At 34.5% G+C, this 21,510-nt stretch overlaps 1 protein-coding gene across 5 annotated transcripts in view; it reads left to right on the forward strand.

The window, feature by feature from the left end:
* Positions 1 to 21,510, forward strand: part of CNTN5 (contactin 5) — a gene marked incomplete at its 3' end in the record, with an annotated part of 695,558 nt that overhangs the window by 193,989 nt on the left and 480,059 nt on the right. The window lies entirely within an intron of this gene.

Consider the following 21,510-nt stretch of genomic DNA (forward strand, 5'->3'; position numbering starts at 1 on the left):
AATGTATACTAATGATAAAGTTGAAGGTAAAAAGTGGTCTGCTCATTAAAAGCCCATTGTGACACAAACTGGTGCAGTGTAGCAGCTGTAAGTATGATTCTTTTGTATCTGATATTCATTTTCCAGATGAATGATGGATACTCAGTTTAAATTTATCACAAATACATCTGCAGATGGAAATAAGATGGAGTAAATGTCTGTGGTTGTCTATTAATGGGTGTGCTTCATCATATAATAGTTGAATGACTTATGATCATGTAGTTCAGTTTAATTAATTTTTGAATTGAGTCTTCATTCTCAACCTCAGACTATGTTTTATTAGTAGGTCAACATGAAGAGTCTGCTAAAGTGCAGTGTGTGGCTGTGCAAATATATTTGGAAGCACATAGTTCATTGCTGGATGTCAGACATTTTACCTGCCTACCTAACTAATTGAGAATCATAAGACTAGGAAGCCATAGTAATGAATGAGACAGTGTAGTCTGACCAGGCATAAGTGAATTAGAACTGATGAACTTGATATGAGTAGATTCACACTGTCATTTTAAATATAACACAGTTTAACTCATTTTCCTGCTCTTGAGAATTTATTGCAACCATTAAAAGTATAGGAAAGCATGGTGAATTTTAAATTGCTTTCTCTATACAAGCCTTATTATAGTAGAAGATTTATTGAAGGATAACCTTTCTATAAAAAAGTGGTGTTGCTCTAAGTTCATGTAAAATAGACATTCTGGCATCTAAGAGATGTCATTAATGTCCCTGAGGAGCAAGAGGTGTTAGAAGGAGAGAAGAGGGAAGAGTATTTCCAGAGTCATAAATGAAAACTCATTCTCTGTTCTTTTTCTGTCCAAAGAGAAGTAGAGATAAATTTAATACATAATTTTATTTGAGAATTTAACTTTCTGCAGATTTCTGTTTATCAAAATTGTAAGAATTCTGTAAGTCTTTCAAGTCTTTTGACAGTCCAACTTTGGCAAATACTTAAGGATCATTTCTCTTGATATTCTTTCTACAAAAATCTCTAATAACTGGTGACTGAGCCAACTTCTGGCCTGCCAGCCTTTGTGTATGATTTTACCTTCATGCTCTTTTACTCTGAGTCTTGTGTCTGTTTCTTAAAGCTATGTCATTTATTCACAGAAACACAGAATAGTTGAGGTTGGAAGGAACATCTGAAGATCATCTAGTCTAACCTTCCTGCCAAGCAGGATCGCCTAGAGCACATTGTGCAGAATGGCATCCAGGCAGGTTTTGAATATCTCCAGAGAAAGAGACTCCACAACCTCCCTGTTCCAGTGTTCTGTCAGTCTCACATTAAAGAAGTTTTTCCTCATATTCAGCTGGATCTTCCTGTGTTTCAGCATCTGCCCTTTGCTTCTATCAGTGGGCACCACCAAAGAGTCCAGCCCCATCATCTTGACATTCACCCTTAATATATCTGTATATATTGATAAGATTCCCTTCTCAGCCTTCTTCTCTCCAGGCTAAACAGGCCCAGCTCTCAGTCTTTGCTCATAAGAGAGATGCTCCAGTTCTCTAATCATCTTTGTAGCCCTCCATGGGACTCTATTTAGGAGCTCCATATCTCTCTTGTACTAGGGATCCCAGAACTGGACATGTTATCCAAATTTGGTCTCACCAGGGCTGAATAGAGTTGGAGGATGATCTTATTTGACCTGCTGGCAACCCTCTTCTTAATGCGCTCCAGGATGCCATTGGCCTTCTTGGCCACAAAGGCGCATTGCTGGCTCATGGTTAACTTGCTGTCTGCCAGGACTCCCAGATCCTTCTCCATAGAGCTGATTTCCTGCAGGTCAGCCCCCCAGCCCATACTGATTCATGGTGCTATTTCTGCCTAGGTGCAGGAACCATCTTAGCCCATTCATCTTAGCCCAGCTCTCCAGCCTGTCTCTCTGAATGGCAGCACAGTCTTCTGGTGTATCAGCCATTCCTCCCAGTTTTGTGTCATCAGCAAGCTTGCTGAGAGTGCACTCTGTCCCTTCATCCAGGTGATTGATGGGTGTTGAACAAGACTGGACCCAGTACTGTCTCCTGGGGGACACCTTTAGCTACAACCTTCTATCCAGACTCTGCTGCTCGGCCACTCTCACAACACTCTGAGTTCTGCCATCCAGCCAATTCTTAGTCCACCTCACTGCCCACTCATCTAACCCATACTTCCTGAGCTTATGTCTGAGAATGTTCTGGGAGACAGTGTCAAAAGCCTTGCTGATGTCAAGGTAGACAACATCCACTGCTCTCACCCCATCTACTCAGTCATTCCACCACAGAAGGCTATCAGGTTCGTTAAACATGATTTCCCCTTGGTGAATCCATGCTGACTACTCCTGCTCACTTTCTTTTCCTTCACATGCTTATAGGTGACACCCAGGATGAGCTGTTCCATCACCTTTCTAGGGATGGAAGTGAGTCTGACTGGCCTGTAGTTTCCTGGTTCCTCTTTCTTCCCCTTTTTGAAGACTGGAGGGACAGAGGCTTTCTTCCAGTCCTTGGGCATCTCCCTACTCCCTCAGTGTAATGGGGGAGAAAATTGAAAAGAAAAGTGCAAGAACTCATGGGCTGAGATAAGGACAGTTTAATAAGAAAAAAAAAAAAAAAAAAGATATGCAATATGATTGCTCACCACTAGTTGACTGATGATTCAGGTGCCCCCCTTAGCCAACTTCCCTGGTCTCATGGTTCAGCATGAACAATTCATAAGGTATGGAATACGCCTTTGGATATCTGACAGTTTGGGTCAACTGTCCTGATTCTGTCCCCTCACAGCTCCTTGTGCACCCCTAGCTTCCTTGTTTGCAGGGCAGCATAGGAATCTGAAAAGCCCTTAACTTAGTGTAAGTACTGCTCAGTAACAACCAAAGCAGAAGTGTATTATCTGCATTATTTTGATCCTAAATCTAAAACACTGTGCCATATAAACTACTAGGAAAAAAATAACTCTATCCCAGTTGAAAACAGGACAAAAAGAATCCAAGATTGCCCATGAAACACAAGTCATTCTGTATTTTGTTCCACTTCTATAAACAATTTTATGCCCAAGTGTGAGCTATTTATTTACTGGTGAAGACTATGCCCTTAACTGCCCCACACAGGGTTGGGACAATCCCAGACAAGAGTACAGACTGAGAGAAAAACTCTTTGAGAGCAGCACTGCAGAGAAGGACTTTGGGGTTCTGGTGGATGAAAGGCTCAACATGAGACAGCAATGTATGCTTGCAGCCCAGAAGGCCAGGTCTTACCTGGGCTGCATCAACAGAGATGTCACCAGCTGGTCAATGTAGGTGATTGTGCCCCTCTACTCTGCCCTGGTGAGGCCTCACTTGGAGTGCTGTATCCAGGTTTGGGGCCCCAGCACAAGAAAGATGTGGACCTGTTAGGGTCAGTCCAGACGAGGGTTACAAAGATGATCAGAGGGCTGGAGCACTTATCCTATGAAGAAAGGCTGAGGGAGATGGGGATGTTCAGTCTGTAGAAGAGAATCCTGCCTTTCAGTATTTAAAGGAGTCTTATAAAAAGGATGGAGAAGGACTCTTTACTCGGGTAGATAATGTTAGAACAAGGGGGAGTGGTCTTAAACTAAAAGAGGACAGATTTAGATGATTATAAGTTAGGAGGAAATTCTTCACTCAGAGGGTGGTGAGGCCCTGGAACGGGTTGCACAGAGAAGTTGTGGATGCCCCATCCCTGGAGGTGTTCAAGGGTAGATGGGGCCTTTGCCAACCCGAGCTAGTGGGTGGCATCCCTGCCTGTGGCAGGGGGGGTTGAGTCAGATGATCTTTAATGTCCCTTCCAACCCAAGTCATTCAAAGATTCTCTATGATTCTACAGTGGTTTTTTTTGTTTGTTTTGTTTTTTCCTGTTTCTATTCTTTATTCTCTACAAATTTATCTGCAGTTGAATTTTCCAGGAGTAAAGATTACATGCACAACTATGTTAAATCAGAATAGCTGGTGCACGTCAAAGTTTGGTTCGCCATTTTAAGTTAATTACTCAGAAAAATGTAGAACAACAGCAGCAAAGCTTGCATAAATAAAAGAAATCTCTCCAGTGCATATTTTTGAATAGGCTACGTCAGTCCTCTTATTATATCTATCTTTACCATGTGAACCTGGGCATAGTGATTACATTTATTAGATCTTTTTAGAACTGCTCTTTCAAGTTTTACTTTAAAAAAATGCTTCCATTAGTAAAAAACAGTTGCTAAAATGGACCATATATGTTTGTCATATATTGTTATTTAGACAATCTGAAATTCTGACAGTTATAATAGTGATGGACAGGAACAAAAGTATCAGTGATTTGCAAAAATACATCTCCACATTTTCTCCCAAATGCAAAGATTTCAGTAGATTAACATATTGAGTGAGTGGAAGGACTTCACATGAATTAGTCATTTCTATATGTGTGGAATTTAACAAACCTTAAATGGCTTGTGCTAGATAAAATAAAAACAGAAAAATGACCTTTATCTTTGCCACCGCTGCAAATCATGTTGTTCCACTGTTCCAGTGATGCGTAGAGGTGGATATAACAAAGATGAGTACAATAGACTTTTCCATAGACTGAGTTTTCCAGGTCATTTAATTCTCTCTAGTGTCTTCAGAACCTTTCCAACAGAGCTAATGATAACAGATTGCCACATTATCCTGTTCATAGTGACCTGTTTGGGTAGACGCCAGAAATTCTAGTCACTCAAAACTATGGGTGAAGAAAAGTGTTTACTAATTCACTTCTAATGGTTACTGTAACGTATTCGGAGAAAATAAAATAATACATTGCATTATTGAGCACTTCATGTGCTAAGTAATGATTTTATTATTCTGAAAATTGATCCTTTGATTTGGATTGCTGCTATGCTATAACTTGTTCTAAAATTTCCTTGCAGAATCTGGCCTCCTGCCAATTCATGTTCCATAGGATTAGTTTCCCCAGTCTGACAAGTTTGTTTTTACAGCATATAGACAGTTAAAGATCCACACTAACTAAACATACTAACTTACTTCTCTTCTTGCTAAAAAAAGAACTAACTGTGACTCAGATGGTGATGAATATACCATTTCGCTGGGAGTTGTGATTGCTTCTGGAGTACATTAACTTAGAAAAGTGTGACTGAGAAAGTTTTTCTACTTATGCATATGGTCATGTTCAATCTTGGACACTGATGATTTTAGGTTTTGTCCAAGTTTTTTGTATCTGAATCTCCAACGTAATCTTCTGATAACCAGGAAACTTGGAATAACACCAATTTCCATTTATTATTTTTTTATTAAATATATAGAAATAATGGATCTTCCCATCAGCTACTTCAATATAAAGTGTTTCTCCATTCCAATCAGAACAAAATAATTTTGTGGAAAAATATCTTCTTGGTAGTTCTGCTTTTGAGATACTTTGGTCTTGAATATTACTCCTACCTACTTTTGAAGAGTTAGAGGGATCTAAAATTTTAAAAGTTAATTTATTCATACAGATTCCTAAACCTGGATTTTTATATATATATATATATATATATATATATATATATATATATATATATATATATATCATATGTATATGTATAGCATATGTATTTTTCAAGTACATATGTGAATAAATATATACATGAAATATTCAAGTATTATATATATATCTAAACTGCATTTTATCTATTTCCTATAGAAATGCTATGTACATCATACTCATTCCATATCAATGCAAATTTCATGTTAAAAGAATTACCAAAGCTTACTATGCACCAATGATTCATTTCAACTTTCAATTTATACCTTTTTGTTTCCTAACTTAGGACTGATATTGAAACTTGTGTTGAGCATGTAAGCCACTTGCAGAACCACTTTATCAGCAGTTTCAAGGGGTGAAATAATTCCTACTGCTTTGACAAGATGAGAACTAAAGCTCAGTATTATTTTTTTATCATTATACTAATAATTAGCATTTATTGGTTATAGCAGGAGTATTTTTTCTATTTAAAGTCCTTAGAATGAAATCTATTTTCATCATTTTAATAACATATGCAGTGGGATTTCTAAAGAATTTATGTAATTAATTCTTTCAAATTCATATGCATATTGTTATTGCTTTAACATTTGATACTGATAGAACTGAGTTGCAAAATATTTAATGACATTTTGCAAGTAATATCTTATTAAGTTTGTCATTACCACCTGACACAAGCAATTTTAGAAATCAACAGTCTTGTTAGTTAATACTAATGAATGTGGCAGTCACACGTCATTGTCTCTTACCTTGGTTTTCGTATCTTCTTTTTAGAGGGGAGAGGAGGAGGAGGGGGCTTCTTGCTGTTGTAGGCTTCAGTATTATTGATTGTACAACTGTAAAATCACTTGTTACTGACATGTCTGGATTTTGTATCACATGAAAGAAAGTAGGTAACTGCCAAGAAAAAAATAAGTGGCTACATATAGAAACAAAGTTCATAGATTCATAGTGTTCACATTAAAACCTACCTGTGCTGACATGACAAACTCAGCTCTGCCTCCTCATGACCTCCCTGTAGGCACTGGGGGTTCTGTTAGGATCATTCAAGCTGTCTCTGCTTGAGGCTGAGCAAGTCCAGCTCCTCTTGCTTCACAACAAAAGTGCTCCAGGCCCCATAGTCTTGGTGGCCCCTCTCCAGTTGGTTACCATCTTTTTTTTTTTTTTTTTTTTTTTTTCCCCACTGTTCTACATACAGAAATTCTCAGAGAAGTGTGAAATAAGACTTTCTTTAACTTCATTAGACAACATTCAGAAACATGTTTGATCTTTTATTCTGATTTGAGGCCAATTTTTATTTAATTTAAAGTAGCATGAGTCAGACTCTCATTGATTAACAAAAATAGAATTTGGCCTTCAGATAAAAACATCCAAAGGGTGCATCCAGTTTCTTAAAAGTCAAGATCTTGTATAACTCCTACTGTCTCTCTCTCTCTTTTTTTTTTTTTTTTTTTTTACATTCAGAAAAATCAGAATGAGATAAAGAGGGAAAATAAGAAACATAATAATCTAATTTGATTTTTTAGGCATTTTCTTTACTCGTGTCTTTTGATGATACTTGCACAGCTGCAATTTCCCATAAACGTCAGATTCTCTATTTAAAGGGAATAAGCAAAAAGAAAGAACAACTTTTAACTGATGTGAAAGGCATCCCTGTATAGTTGTTCTAAAATGAGTGGGAACCATACCAGATCTTGCTATGAAATAAAATATCTGAATGGGTCTGTTTCACTAATGTTGGTAAACACCAGGTACTCATGCACATCCCTACTTTTCCAAGAGTCCAGCCTTGCCCTCAGACCAAGATATGGCAGTCATTAGTGTAGCGACTTTAAAGACAATGTACATCCTTAAGAAACTATTATAATTTAGCATTGTATGAGGGACTGAGTAAAATAAAATATTAGTTTTACATGTAACTGTTTTTCTTTGATATACTTAAGTATAGGCATGATTTATTTTTATCCCTTTTGTCCCTTACTAGATCTAATTATTAGTGAGTAATTTTTTATTTTTTTAGGCCTTGACTTTACCTCATGTTTGTTGCATGTGGTGATGTTCTGCTTCTCTGCTTTTAGATACTAAAAGACATCTAAGTGTGGGTTGCTCACTGCTGCTTCTTCTAGAGGCAAGAGAGAAAATGAAAATGCAGGACAAAAATAAGTCCTCTCAATATAAAGTCCTAAGAAATAGAAATACGTAGGCAATTTGTCTTGGGTTTATTTCTATTAGCTTGAAAGGGAGCTCAGTGTTTCTACATCAGACACAGGAGTCACAGTCAATGAATATTGTGCATAAGTGAATATGGCACTCATTTTGATAATTTGTTAAAACTAAAGCTTTTAAAACTAAAGATTTTTAAAACATGGACTTGGCTGTAAAGAAAGAAAAAAAAAGGTACGTAGACTGTATCTGTTATTTAGCATCTGCAGGTTTTAGGTCACCATTTGTTGGAGCAGAATAGAATAGAAATACCATACTTTTTCAATGATTCTTTTCTTTTACTCCAAAATCTTTTCAAAATAATTAGTAATTTAAGAACAAACAAGTAGATGAATTATCACACAGAATAATCTAACATAATTAACATAATTAATTAAGCATTAACATCTGGATAGACAATTAGAACCATTATGACCATGGTGTTTTAATATTAGTGGTGAAAGAAATCACCAGATATATTTACTAAATAATAAAATGTGGAAGGAAGCACATGTGTTGAAGAATAATTTTTATAGAATCATACCCACTGGGCTGAGTATATTCTGGATTTCAAGAAAGTTTTGTGTGTCAGTAGAGACACACCATAGAGAAAGAAGTATTCTTGAATTCTGAAAATCAAGGCTTTTGATAGAGATTCACTCCCCATTTTTGCCAGACTGTCAAGGCCACTGTCCTTCAAGAAAACCCTTCCATGGATGAAAAAGGAGAAAAAGAAAAAAAAAAAAAAAGTCATTTTAACTTTTTTAATATGTTAAACACATTAAAGTGCAAGGAAACCTGTACAGAATTTATACTTTAATTATTTATGAGCACTAGGCAGTAGAAAAATAAATTTAGTTAAACCACTGTTTCTAATAAGTAAAATACAGCAACTAAACGCCTTAATAATAATCCTAGTTAGCACTTGAGATGTTTGTTGCAGCAAAATTCAATTTCCAAAATTAGATTCAGAAAATCCTTCACCCCAGATTAGTTTTTTAATTTAATTTATTTTTTTTTATTTTTTTTAAGCCTTGATTTGTGCAAATGTATAGTTTCAAGAGACATAACTATAAATAGAAGGGGAACAGAATGGCATTGCAAGTGTCAGCAGTTCCTTGGAAAAACTCACTTCAAATTGATACATGTAGACAGAAAACTTTGCTTAGTTTTCTCTAATGAGTGTGAGCTAAATAGTTGCTTTATTTCTTCAAAGGGAAAGAAATCTGCTTTTTATTTTCAACTTTCTACATCTCAATTTCCATATATAAACTGAATGTATCTTCAATAGCACAATTGCCTGGACTCTGCAGTGTGGGAAAATACATTTTTATTCCCCAGATTTCTTTATCTACTTCATGGTAGAGATAACATCCTTTATTTATTATTATTATTATCTTATTATTATTTTTTTTTAAGGAGTATAGCACATTCTTCTTTAGGCAAATCTTCATTTTTGCTGATAGTAATTAATTCTGGAGCATCTCATAAAGATAAAATTGGCTACATAAATTTCAATAAATGGTCTCTGAACTCAGTTTCAAGACTACCCTCTGAGAACTTCACTTCTGTCTGCACTCTTGATGTCTCTGCACTAGTTCCAACCCTAAAGAAATTGTGTAACTCTTTCTATCAAAGATCAAGTATAAAATCAGTAATAGCTGTTCTTTTTATATTAAGTATGTTTTTGATAATTAACATGTGCAGTTTTCTATATATATTGATATGTAAATCTTAGTTAATTATTTTTGTAAAGCAAATTTTCAGATGGAATCCTCTCCTACTATTCATAGATTAGGAAAAAGATATGACTTTATTGCCTTCTTGAGGTTAAAAGTGAAAGACATTTTTGGTAGACAACATTCAGCACTATTTGGTTGCATTTGCGAGGCACTGAAAGTTGTTTTCACCCAAGGTAGGAACTGCTTAGTTCCTACCTTGGTGAAATGTGATTCATAGTATTTAGTAAGCTAAATGCAACAAGTCATAAAGTAATATAAAAATGCATTTAAAAACAATAACAACAACAAAAACCTTCCTTTACTCTGTAGGTCACAGACAAAAGAAATTGCCTGGGTGGAGAAATTGAATTTAGTCCTTTAATCAGGACAATAATCTATGTATAGAAACTGTGGAGGTACAGTGTCTGATCTCTGTCATTCAGGGAGACAGAAACTCGTTTCCACTGGCTTCTGTAGGTTGAGGTCCCAGGTAGTCTATTTGGTCATATGAAAATATGAAAATCAGTTTGCTGTGTCCCTTGCGTAATACAGTTCATTGGAAACACAGTTACCGCTGAAAAGGAACTCAAGAGATTGAAAGTAATATAGGAAGGTATCGCTATACTTTCCTCATTACATTCTGACTATTACAAGCCACAATATTTCACTTTCCTACTATTTCCTTCTCTTTCATTTGATAAATCAACTGTACTTACTATCCTGGCTCTATGTGATAAAATGCATGTGTACAGTCTTACATGCTAGGTTTTAGATTATTTGTTTAACAGAATCTCTGATCTGAATTGTTGGAATAAAAGAAGGAAACGTAGATCAACAGGCAAAATATTTAAAAATTCTGAAACACTAGTTTTTGTACTATGACAGATCTTGAAAATAGAAAGTCTATAGAACAAATAGCTAAAAACCTGGTTCAAATTCCACTGTAGTTAAGAGCAAAGCTTCTGGCAGTGACAATGGTTGGATCAGCCTATACAATTTAAATAAATTTACATCATACCATCTGTCTAGGAAGTGGAGCCCTATAAAATTTTATCTAACTATCAAAGATGAAGTATCTACTGATAACTACAGGGAATTTGGAGTGAGCATATTAACTCTGACCAGAAAAGCACAAATTAATTCAAACTTAATAAAAGAGGAACTAAGTGAAGATATGGATTCACAGAGAGCCAGAAAGCATGAGATAGCATGAAGCTAGATCTTAAAGGTGCAGTATATCCTTTATTGTATTTCTGTATCAGGAAGACTACAAAAACAAGGAAGCAAACAAGCAAGCAAACAAACAAAACACTCATTAAAGCTCTACAGTGACTAATCAGTTTGGAAACTAAAATACATCCTAGCAATTAGAAGTGGAATAGGAAAGACAAGGTGTCAGAAAACCCTGCAAAGAAGAGCATCTGATTAAAGCAATCTAAGCAGATAAATGAACAGTTCATTCTCTGAAGACAAACCTAAAAGAGCTCTTAGAAAAACTGACAACATCATGACCCAGTATGAAAACTATATAAAGAATGTGAAAAAAATGGACAGCAATGCCAGTCAAATAATCTCGCAAACCATTTAGCAAATAAAAGACACACACTACAAACTTGTAACTCCCTAGAACAGTGTGGGAACTAGAACACAAAAAAAAAATAAATAGAAACAAAAGAACAAATAACACACACACACACACACACACACACATATAAATATATATTTTTTCCACAAAATTGGATCAACACAAAAACAAACAAACAAAAAAGCCTCATGAGACAGAAGTTGTAGGTGAAAATCTCCAAGGGACCACCATTGTCTATGTGTCTGTTTTTAACACTTATGTAATATCCATCACATAGGTGGTAATATAACTGCTGACTAAATAGACATGTAGGAACATAATAGGAAACAGAAGGTATTCTGTGAGAATTAGATTATTAGGAATGAAGCTTGAATTTCCCCCTCTGCTTTTGCTTTTCCTAGGGAATATATAATTGAGCAGCAGCAAAATGAGAAATTTTGAACATTGGTTTTACAAGTTATTTTTATTTTCTCTTTTGTAGAAATGAAAATGAACGTATATCATTATCCTACTGAGTTTCTACCAAGTCATCAACGTTATTAAAACTCCAATACATAGACTGCAATTTGTACAAAAGAGACTTATTTGTGACTATAACAAGGGAGTAATAATTCAACTGAGGATGAAGAATGACTCCATTTTAAACCTGAATGCTTTTTGTTAATATTTTTATGCTTGCATGAAATCTATCAACATTTTTTTTTCTTTATAGATTTTCTTAGTAACAACAAATGAAATCTTAATAATTCTTATGATCTCAGTATAAGAAACAATGAAGTGATCCTATTTGAAAATGTGGCAATTGTCATACAAGTAATCAGTCATGTTGCTAAATTTAAAAATAATTTGACTGATGAAGAAGAAATGTGTGTTTTTCTTGCATAATGCATTCATTTTCCATAACAAGTTAGCTGCCACATACATTCAGTCTTCCAGATGAGTGGATGTTTAGTAAACAAGAATCTGGAACTTACATTAAAATAAATGCAACTAATGCAACTGTACTGATCATCGTAATTGAATTAACAGATGCATATGCAGTAGCAACTATTTAGCTGATCACATATACATTGCAATGTTGAATATTGTTAAAATTCAATTTTTACAAATGACTCCACATTTTTCAGTTCCAGTTGTATGAGGTTAGAAATGCATGTATGAATTAGCATGATTTATTTATTTAACTTTATTTGCTTACACAGAACTTGCCATTCAGAAATAGCCAGTTCAAGAAACTATTAAAAAACAAACAAACAAACAAACAAAACTATTTTTGGTCAATGAATGGAACCTGAGATGCCTAGATGGGACACATCTATTACATATTAAAGTTCATTTGACACACAAATTTGACACACACAAGTGTCATGTTACAGAATTCAACTGGTTAAGGTTTTGCAAAATGGCATACACAGAGAATGTATAACAGGATTTTATGTTGTAACTGTAAACCATATTTAATATAACCTATGTTTAGTCTGAAATAGCATTCCTCAGCGTATGTGCTGTCTGTATTATGCATTCAGTCCTTGCCATATAATTCTTTTATTGTGAATTGCTGAGGAAATTACATTCTTATGGGTAGTAAAACAGAACTTCACAGTTCTTATTATAAAAGCATTTTGTCATAATTTGGCTTTTCTTCCGAGAGCAAAAGCTGTTACCTACAATTGACATACCTCTATCAACCAGTCTAATCAGAATCTTTCTTAACTGTTAAAGAGCCTTCATGTACTATGATGGGCTATGCCTATATTATGGTCAAGACTGTAGTCACCTTCAGAACCCACCCATATGACGTATCTACATATTTATATTTGCCACCTCTGCTGCAATACCCTGATTTCAACACCCTTCATCCTCTTACCACAGTTCAATTCACTATTGAAAGCTTCTGCTTAATATTTGGGTAGGAAATGTGTTCCACTTTTCTGGCTCCTGGAGGTTGCTTCCTTGTTATATATTTAGAGATTGTTTGAACACATATTCTTTGAACATGAAGTCTTCAACAAGTTAGACAAAACACAAACAAACAAACAAAAAAAGCTCACCCCATGATGTTGAGTATTTGTTTTTCAATCATGTTCAAAGTGGTTTGTTGATTATATTAATGACACATAATTAGCCAACTTTTGTTCTTGTTTTCTGCTGGTTCTGTAATGGACTTCTCTTTCTACTTTGAAAGAGAAAGAAAAACTTAAAAATCCTACTGGGCTGCAGGGTGCTGGTGGGTTTGTTGGAGGGCTATGAACCTGCTGAAAGTGAATTTGGGGGCATAATGAACTAGCACAGTAGTTAAGAAATAAGAAGTAATGCATACCATTTTGGGCACAACAAGCTCTCCTATGCAGAATAAGCATGGAAGTCTCTTCTGTGAGTGCTTAAATACAAATTAGGCTGCCTACATAGGATAGAGAATTCATTATAGCATATTTACCTTGTGATAACTAGTTTACATTTGTTTATCTTTCCTCTAATTTCTATGTTCTTTTTCTCATCCAACCAGAGTGATTACCAATATTTGAATAGATGGCAAACCTACTGCATATTGTGAAACAAATCATTTGTTTACGTCATTGTTCTAGTCAAGTGTATTTGCTGTGGGTTAGAATTGGCATTTATAGTCATTATGCTTTTATGCATTTTATTTATTTTTTATTTCTTTGACTGCAGCTTATTTTTCTGTCAAATACTGAAACGTGCCATGTATTGTAAAAGTAATTGAATGTAAAAGTAATTGAATGTAGTTCAAGAACAGAGTAATAAATGTCTAGCCAATGTTTTGTTTCAAATAATAATAACTTTTTTTTTTTTTTTTTAATAAAAAAGGCCTTGATTTAGTACAAACTTTCTTTAGTAACTGTGGATATCTTGTTTGACAAAGGATTTGGAGATATGGATGCAAAAAGAAATCAAATACTGTTGATTACACAACTAGCTGTGTAAATTTTCAAATTGATATCTTTATATTTTGAAAGGGAAAGTTTAGTGTTTGTTTTTTTTTTTTTTTTTTTTTTTTTTTAATGGATATATGTAGATAGTCAACTGCAATGTATTTACTAAATCAAAAAAATGTTTTCACATTTACACATCTTTGATTTTTTTTTGCGTATATATATATATATATACACACACATATACGTGTATATATATATTCAAGAGGTATGGCACCTTTAAAACATTATACCTGACTTTAGAATTGGTGTGTAACTAATGTCAACCTCTGTATGTCTAAACTACCTTTTAAAATGAATAAAAAATTAATTAAGTTTCATCTAATATAGTTCAGTGTTTGTTTTGAACTGTAAACCAAAAGATGTAATAGGTTAGTGTTAGAAAGAGCACTAAGGAGCTAGTAAGGTGTCCAGAGTTTTCTATATTAGCAGAGTTATGTAAAAGCTTATAATTTAATAGCATTTGGAACAGAAAATGCTTACAATTTAATAGCATTTGGAACAGAAAATGCTTATAATCTTTATTCAGTTTTAACAGTCTTTTCTGTTTAAAAGCTTTAGTATACTTTGATTTGTGGAAAGTATTGTCACTTTATCTCACTGTAGCCTAAATTGTTTTATATACACCACAGTAAAGCAATACCAGTTCTATTAAAATCATTGTGAATGATACCTTTGTGAAATGCGTTCGTGAAACAACATTAGATTTTGACTTTTTATCAGTTTAGATTTCACCAAAAGATGAAGTTGTGATGAGGAGAAGAAGATAAGAGATTACATTCCACACTCTTCATTTCTCTTTCATTCTGAGACATTTTTCATAGAATTTCTTACTTCATCAACTGGGATATATAGGATTTTTTTGCTTTCTTAAAAAAAAAAAAAAGTCACAAATTTTATTGAGAGTAATAAGACAATTCTTACTTTAGAAGAAATTCAAAAAGAAAACATATTTTTCTGTTCTTAGAACACAGACAGGCTTGGGGCTGTGACCATGTTCCTGGGGACCCTGCTGCAGTGCCTGACTACCTTCTCAGTGAAGATTTTTTTTTTTTCCTAATATTCAGTCTGATATCCATTCTTTGTCTCTTCATTCCTTTACACCTCAAAACCCACTTAGGATCTGGGTGCTGTGCAATCCAGAAGGCAAATATGGACCAGTAATAACATGTGTCCTGACGAAACTCAGTGGTGTTTCCTTCAGAACCCTAATACCAGGTCAAAAATTGATCTTGCTACAGGCTATTTGAATGCAAAATTTACTAGTTCAAGAACAAAATTTCTCTTTATCATTATTGTATAACTAAATTAAAGAGATTTGCTTTTGGCCAGAAACTGCCAAAAATATGGCTGTTTTCTTCTAGTGTGGCACATAGAAAGATGTACCTTCAGATCTTTGATTCTATATAAAATCTGGATAAATGTTGTGTATTTAATTTACGCTGATTATTGGTTTTGTTCAGAGAGCAAAATATACCTGAGCTCATGAGAGAGATTAGTTTTCTGGATTTATTCTCCATTTCTTTTCTTTTCCTAGTGTAATCTGAACCATTATTTCACTTCCCAGAATAATCTGTACCATTATCATTTGAGCTGCATCTTAAAATTGAGTTTCAAAGGTAGAACTTAGCAGGTATCAATTTATTAAGGTGGAAAGAGGATCATAGTGTCCTGCATTAGTTCTGGTTGATAGGTTTCCATTTCCTTTAATAGAAACAGTGCTGACCAGCTTTGCAATCCCTTCAACAATAGACTGTCGGGCCTTCAATTCATGTCCATTATTGATTATTTTGGGTGAAGTTAAAATTATACATATTTCTTGTCATTTGTCTCAACAGCTGAAGTAGAGATGCAATACGCATCTCTTCTGGGAGTACTTTTTTAAACAAAACTAATTAAAAAATAATGATACTTTTTTTTTTAAGTTCTAGTACTTAGTGCCTTATGAGCACTTGTTAGTAGTTTAAAAATGAAATAAGTCCATTCAATAGAGCTTTCAAATTAGTTAACTTTGGTAGAATAGCAGTGCTTAGTATAGCATAAGATTTTAATTAATGTGATAATTGTGTTTATCTTTAAAATGAAATATCTAACTCAGTTGAGTTGTTTGTTTGCAAAGATCAGAAAAATCAATATGCTGCATTTACACTCCCAAACCAGAATCATTGTTGTGAGATAATAAAACTTTATTTTCACTCTAATGGTATTTTCACTTTTATTTACACCAAGAGAATACATTCTTGGTGCCAAAAGTGTTTTTTTTTTTGTTTCCAACTGCTACAAACCGTGTGAATCTCAGCAGGGATTTCCCTTTATATACTTACTGGGTAACTTTTGTGGTAACTTTTTCTTTCTTCCCACCAGACTCAAGATTTGTATTTATTATTTCTTTATTTGTTAAATTAAAATAGGATATTCAATGATCTCTTCCTATTGTGTCATCCATGCATTTCAAAGCCACAATTACAAACAGAAGTTTTAAAGCATCTCTAAAGGTTTCTCCAGCAGGTGGCACATAACAGTCTATTGTCAATGACTATATTAAAAATGAAATTTAGGTACAGCATGTACCTTATGAATATTCCTAATTTTTCTTTGGTCTGGACATATTTTCCTGTGATGAATCTAAAGCCACTACTCCTTGTCCTATCTCTACATTCCCTGACAAGGAGTTCCTCTCCTGATTTCCTGTAGGCCCCCTCTACGTTCTAGAAGGCTGCTATTAAGTCTCCTTGAAACCTTCTCTTCTCCAAGCTGAATAACCCCATCTCCCTCAGGCTGTCTTAATGGGAGAGGTGCTTCAGCCTGATCATCCTCTGGTCCTCCTTTGGACTTGTTCTAACACAGCAGGGTCCTTTTTGTGCTGGGTGCCCCAGAGCTGAATGCAGTACTCCGTGTGGGTCTCACAGGAGCAGAGTAGAGGGGGAGAACCACCTCCCTTGACCTGCTGACCACAGTTGTTTTTATGCAACCCAGGATACAGTTGGCTTTCTGGGCTGGGAGCACACACTTCTGGATCATGTTGAGATTCCAATCAACCAACACCCCTAGTTTTTTCTCTTCAGGGCTGCTCTCAATCCATCTTCTGCCCAGCCTGTATTTGTGCCTGGGATTTCCCTGGCCCAGATGCAGGACCTTGCATTTGACCTTGTTGAACTTCATGAGGTTTTCACAGGCTCTTCAGCCTGTCCAGTTGCCTCTAGATGACATCCCTTCCTGCCAGTGTGTCTCAGAGAGATGAAGCTGCTTGCAATTGTTTTTAGTTCATTTGAAATATCTGGCTCAAACTTTTTGAGTGCTAGATAGCTGTTTCCTGAAGATTAGAGCCAGATTTTTCTGTTTCTGTCAAACTGAAAATCCTGCAGAGGCTAGACACTGAACTTGCACAGACAACTTGTAAAATTCACTCTACAGAAATACCCTTGATTATTTATTTGGTCATTTATCCTCTATAAAAAGGATATAACCTAAGATGACTAAAGTAGCAAATACTGTGCTGCATATATTTTAATTATTGATAAATAGATGTCTACTTTGGGTCCCCTGCAGCTATCAACAATATCTGCTTTACTGAAGCTGCCAACTGGACAACTTCAAAGCACCAGAATACCAACAGTAGGGATGAGAGCACTGCAGTGAATTTCAAAGTAAGAGATTCACAGCAGTAGTCTATTGATAACCCCTATTTCAATACCCTCTCAACTGCTATAGAGATGACTCTTTGACAAGAACACCCTCCTGCATGGCAGATTCACATGCACTCTGGGAGACCGTGAAACTCGTGTCATAAAAGTGGGAAAAAAATACACTGGGATTACATAAAGTTGTTCCCCACATACAGGCTAACAGCAATAACCATTCTGCTGTTCCATGGTGATTAGATATATAATCTAATTATTATAAACATTTCACATAAATAGTTAGATAGCTTTCCTGAAAGTTAGGCAAACAAGATGTTTAACTGACATACATGACAAGCCACTGCAGTGTATTTTGTATATATGTAATGTATATATTACATACATATACATAAACTTGTTCAGTGCCATTCCCATAGGGAACATCATCCTTGCAACAGACTGAATGCATTTTGTGTATTTTAGGTTGCTTTTCTTGTTGTAGCAAGAGTAGATAGATAATGATCTATAGAGACTTTCTCTTAAATATGTCATCCTTCAATAATCATTTGATTTTGCTCCACTTTAATTTTTCTTTTAAGGTTATGCTTTCATAACCATTTGGGACAGGTTCCCAAAGAATTATTTTCATTAAGAAGGAACATACATATTGAAAACAATACTAGGAAAAGTCTTAGGTCAAAAAGAAGAAAATCCAATTCTTGGTTCAGAGCAAGGTGTCATAAGCAACATAGTAGATCATGATCTCTTTGAGAAAATTTCTTGCTGAAGGCTTAAGAAGGCAAAATATTATACAGTGTAGGTAGCTCAGTAATTTTTCATATCTCTACTAAGTTCATTAATATCTTGGAGAGCCTACAATAATTTCATTAAAATTCATTAAATAGTGACATCTGTAAATTACCAAGAATGCTTATTTGACAATTATGTCAAGAACTTTGAAGTTATCTGCTATTGTGGTTATCTTGAAAGCTGTAAATAATTCTTACTAAGATGTAAAATAAACTTCTAACTTGCACTCATACAATCATAAGTATTTTTATTAATTTAGGAAAATTAATAAGAGACACTGTGTTAAGTAGAACTGATGATGTTTTGTTTTGTTTGTTTGTTTCCTCTCTTCTCCTGATTTATGCTAATATGAGTGCATCTGTAGTTTGAATTAAACTGTCTAATGCTGTTCAGTGGCCAGATTATAATTCCTTAAAGGCTTCGCATTCTCACATGGATACCACTTCCATTCAGCTATTTCCCTGCTGGTAGTTTTAGCCTGGATGTTAACACTAATTGTGGAACACTAAATAGTTCATTTTATCTTTAATAAGTTTACCTCTTTTCAAATTGATTCTTGGAGTGTGAAATCTCTGTTGTCATTGTGGTTTAATGTCTTAGCATTTCTGAACAGGAATACAAAATGAAGCTTTTTCCATTGTCTTAGAAGATGATTCAGCAACTATTAATATCAAAAGGCATAATGCCCCTTTCTTGACTTTAAACACAATTAATGCTCGTAATTATAAATTCCCTTTATCAGTGTCTATCTGTGCTGACACTGACTGATCTTGGCAAACACCAAGAGAAGACAAAGTCCAATGTAGTTTTGTAAATGACAGTGTATGACATCACCACAGGGAGTTGGCATCTTTATGTACTGACAGTATGCAGGCTGTAATTAGAAATGAATGACAAGGTGCTTTTCATCTTTGATGAGAAAAGATTTTTGTGTCAAAATATCTCACTACAGGAACAATTTTTCTCTAATCATTTCTTGTCCTGAACTTATTTTGCATAATAATAGAGGAGGGGGGAGGAGGGTAAAATTATTGCACAGTGTTGCTAAGTGACAAAATAGCAGATGTTCTGCATTTGCAGATAAAAAAATCTTTGAATGCTATCATATTGGGATATAGGCAGATACCATTTGAAGGAAGCCCTAATATATTCACTATTTGAAAAAACAAACAAAACCAAAAACAAACAACAACAAAAAAAAACACAAAATATCAAGGGTATTAAAATTTGTAGGACTTATGTAGGGAGCGTTTTAAAAATACTTGACAAAATTAAATCATCTAGTTCAGAAATGTGTTTAAAGGATTTAATCGCATGATGCATAACCACTTTAGGAAGATAAATGACCTAATTATGTTTTCTTGATCTTTTAAATAGCAGAAGACCTATCTAGTCAGTCAATTGAAGTGGAATCAAACACTGTCTGAATTTAGGATGTTTAAGAGTTTGCCTACTAAATGGATTCATACTGGTAACATTAAATTTATTACTTAAACAAATGACTGTTTGCATTATTTTAAATTTAATATGATCTTTAAAGCACTATGGAAATGCTGCAAAATTGCATAAGATTATTTTCAAAGAAGTATATAGCTTCTAGTATGGCATAATCTGAAATTATGGCACATAAGAAAGTTTAATTTTGATATACAATGAACGCCCCACATTTTTATTAAGTCCTGCAGATTTTTAAGACTAACTGATCAGTATACCAAAGGTTCAGATTCATAGTGAATATATTTGTTAAGAATTTGTTGAGATCACATGGATCTCAACTTGAATTTTCAGATTTGTATTTTATTTCTTCTGCTATTACTTAAAATTTTCAATTTGATGAATGCACAAACAGTAGATGCCTTTGCCTGTCTTGTCCTCTATGTTGAATTTCTTCACAGATTTTCAAAATATGGAAAAAAAAATAAAAATAAACCTGGGTTTAGATAGAATGTCTGTACAATTAAATGAAGCCTTTCTTGTATTGAAGAGCTTCAAATTTAACTCACAAATTTACTCCTCAAAGTGACAATATTTAAAGGGTATAAAAAGTGAGTACAAAGCGAGTACAGGTGTGCTTGCAAACATTTTGGATTACAGAGCAAAACAGTGTATGTGTGCAAATAAACATATCTACTTAATATAGATCTACTGAAGCAGAAGTATTTGGTTCCACCCTTGTTTGTTTAGTGTGCTGCTAGTGGGATTTTTGATATGTCCTTGAATAAAAAAGCATGAATTTGCAGTCTGTAGAATCTTTTCTTCAGATAATTGCCACTGTCTGAGCCTCATTCTCCTTTCCTTTGAAAAAGTAGAAATTTAAGAGAAATGTGTGACTGATGTTTAATTGAATCACAATAATAACAGATGACATAAATATAGAGGAACATTAGTGCATCTTTAATGAAGAGATCCAATTTAATTCTCATTCTTTGATAAGAATGATCTCTTTCACTGATGGAATTTAAATAAATAGTCTTTATTATGTGTTTATGAGACAGAAATACATTAATGCAGATTTTAGAGTTCTAGTATGCTTCTCAAGTGTTTCTATTACCTTGGTAGAAAATGGAATATACAGTTATGGTCAATAGTGTTAAAATCTGAATCTTCATAAAAAGATCACATAACTTTTTTTTCTTTCTTTTTTTTTTTTTTTTTTTTTTTTAATTGCATATCATGCTAAGTGCTTGGCTGAAATAGACAGCTAGACAAATTAGTTGTCATTGTTTGAAAAAATACTTGAACTTGTTTTGTTGGTGCAAACAATGTCTGCCTAGACATTATTGATCAGCTGTTATCACCATTCTGCTGCAGATAGTGGAGCTGACCAAATTGCAGACAGAAAAGGATATGCAAAAAAAAAATCAGGGAGAGAAAATCATGTGAAAATGAAGGAGAGGACACTTCAGAACTTGGAGTTTTCTGTCTCAAGTACCACACGGATAGAGGAAAGATTTTAGTTTGCACACTCACCTTCCTCCATCATAATAATGTTTGCCAAAAACTTTATAAAGCTCAATGTCATTACCCCATCCTCTTTCCCTCTATCAAACTTTTAGGTGGTTTTAGTCTAACAGTGCTAATAGTCTGATAGATTGTTT

This window comes from Aythya ferina (genome assembly GCF_964211825.1).
Source record: "Aythya ferina genome assembly, chromosome: 1".
In the NCBI taxonomy this organism is placed as follows: Eukaryota; Metazoa; Chordata; class Aves; order Anseriformes; family Anatidae; genus Aythya; species Aythya ferina.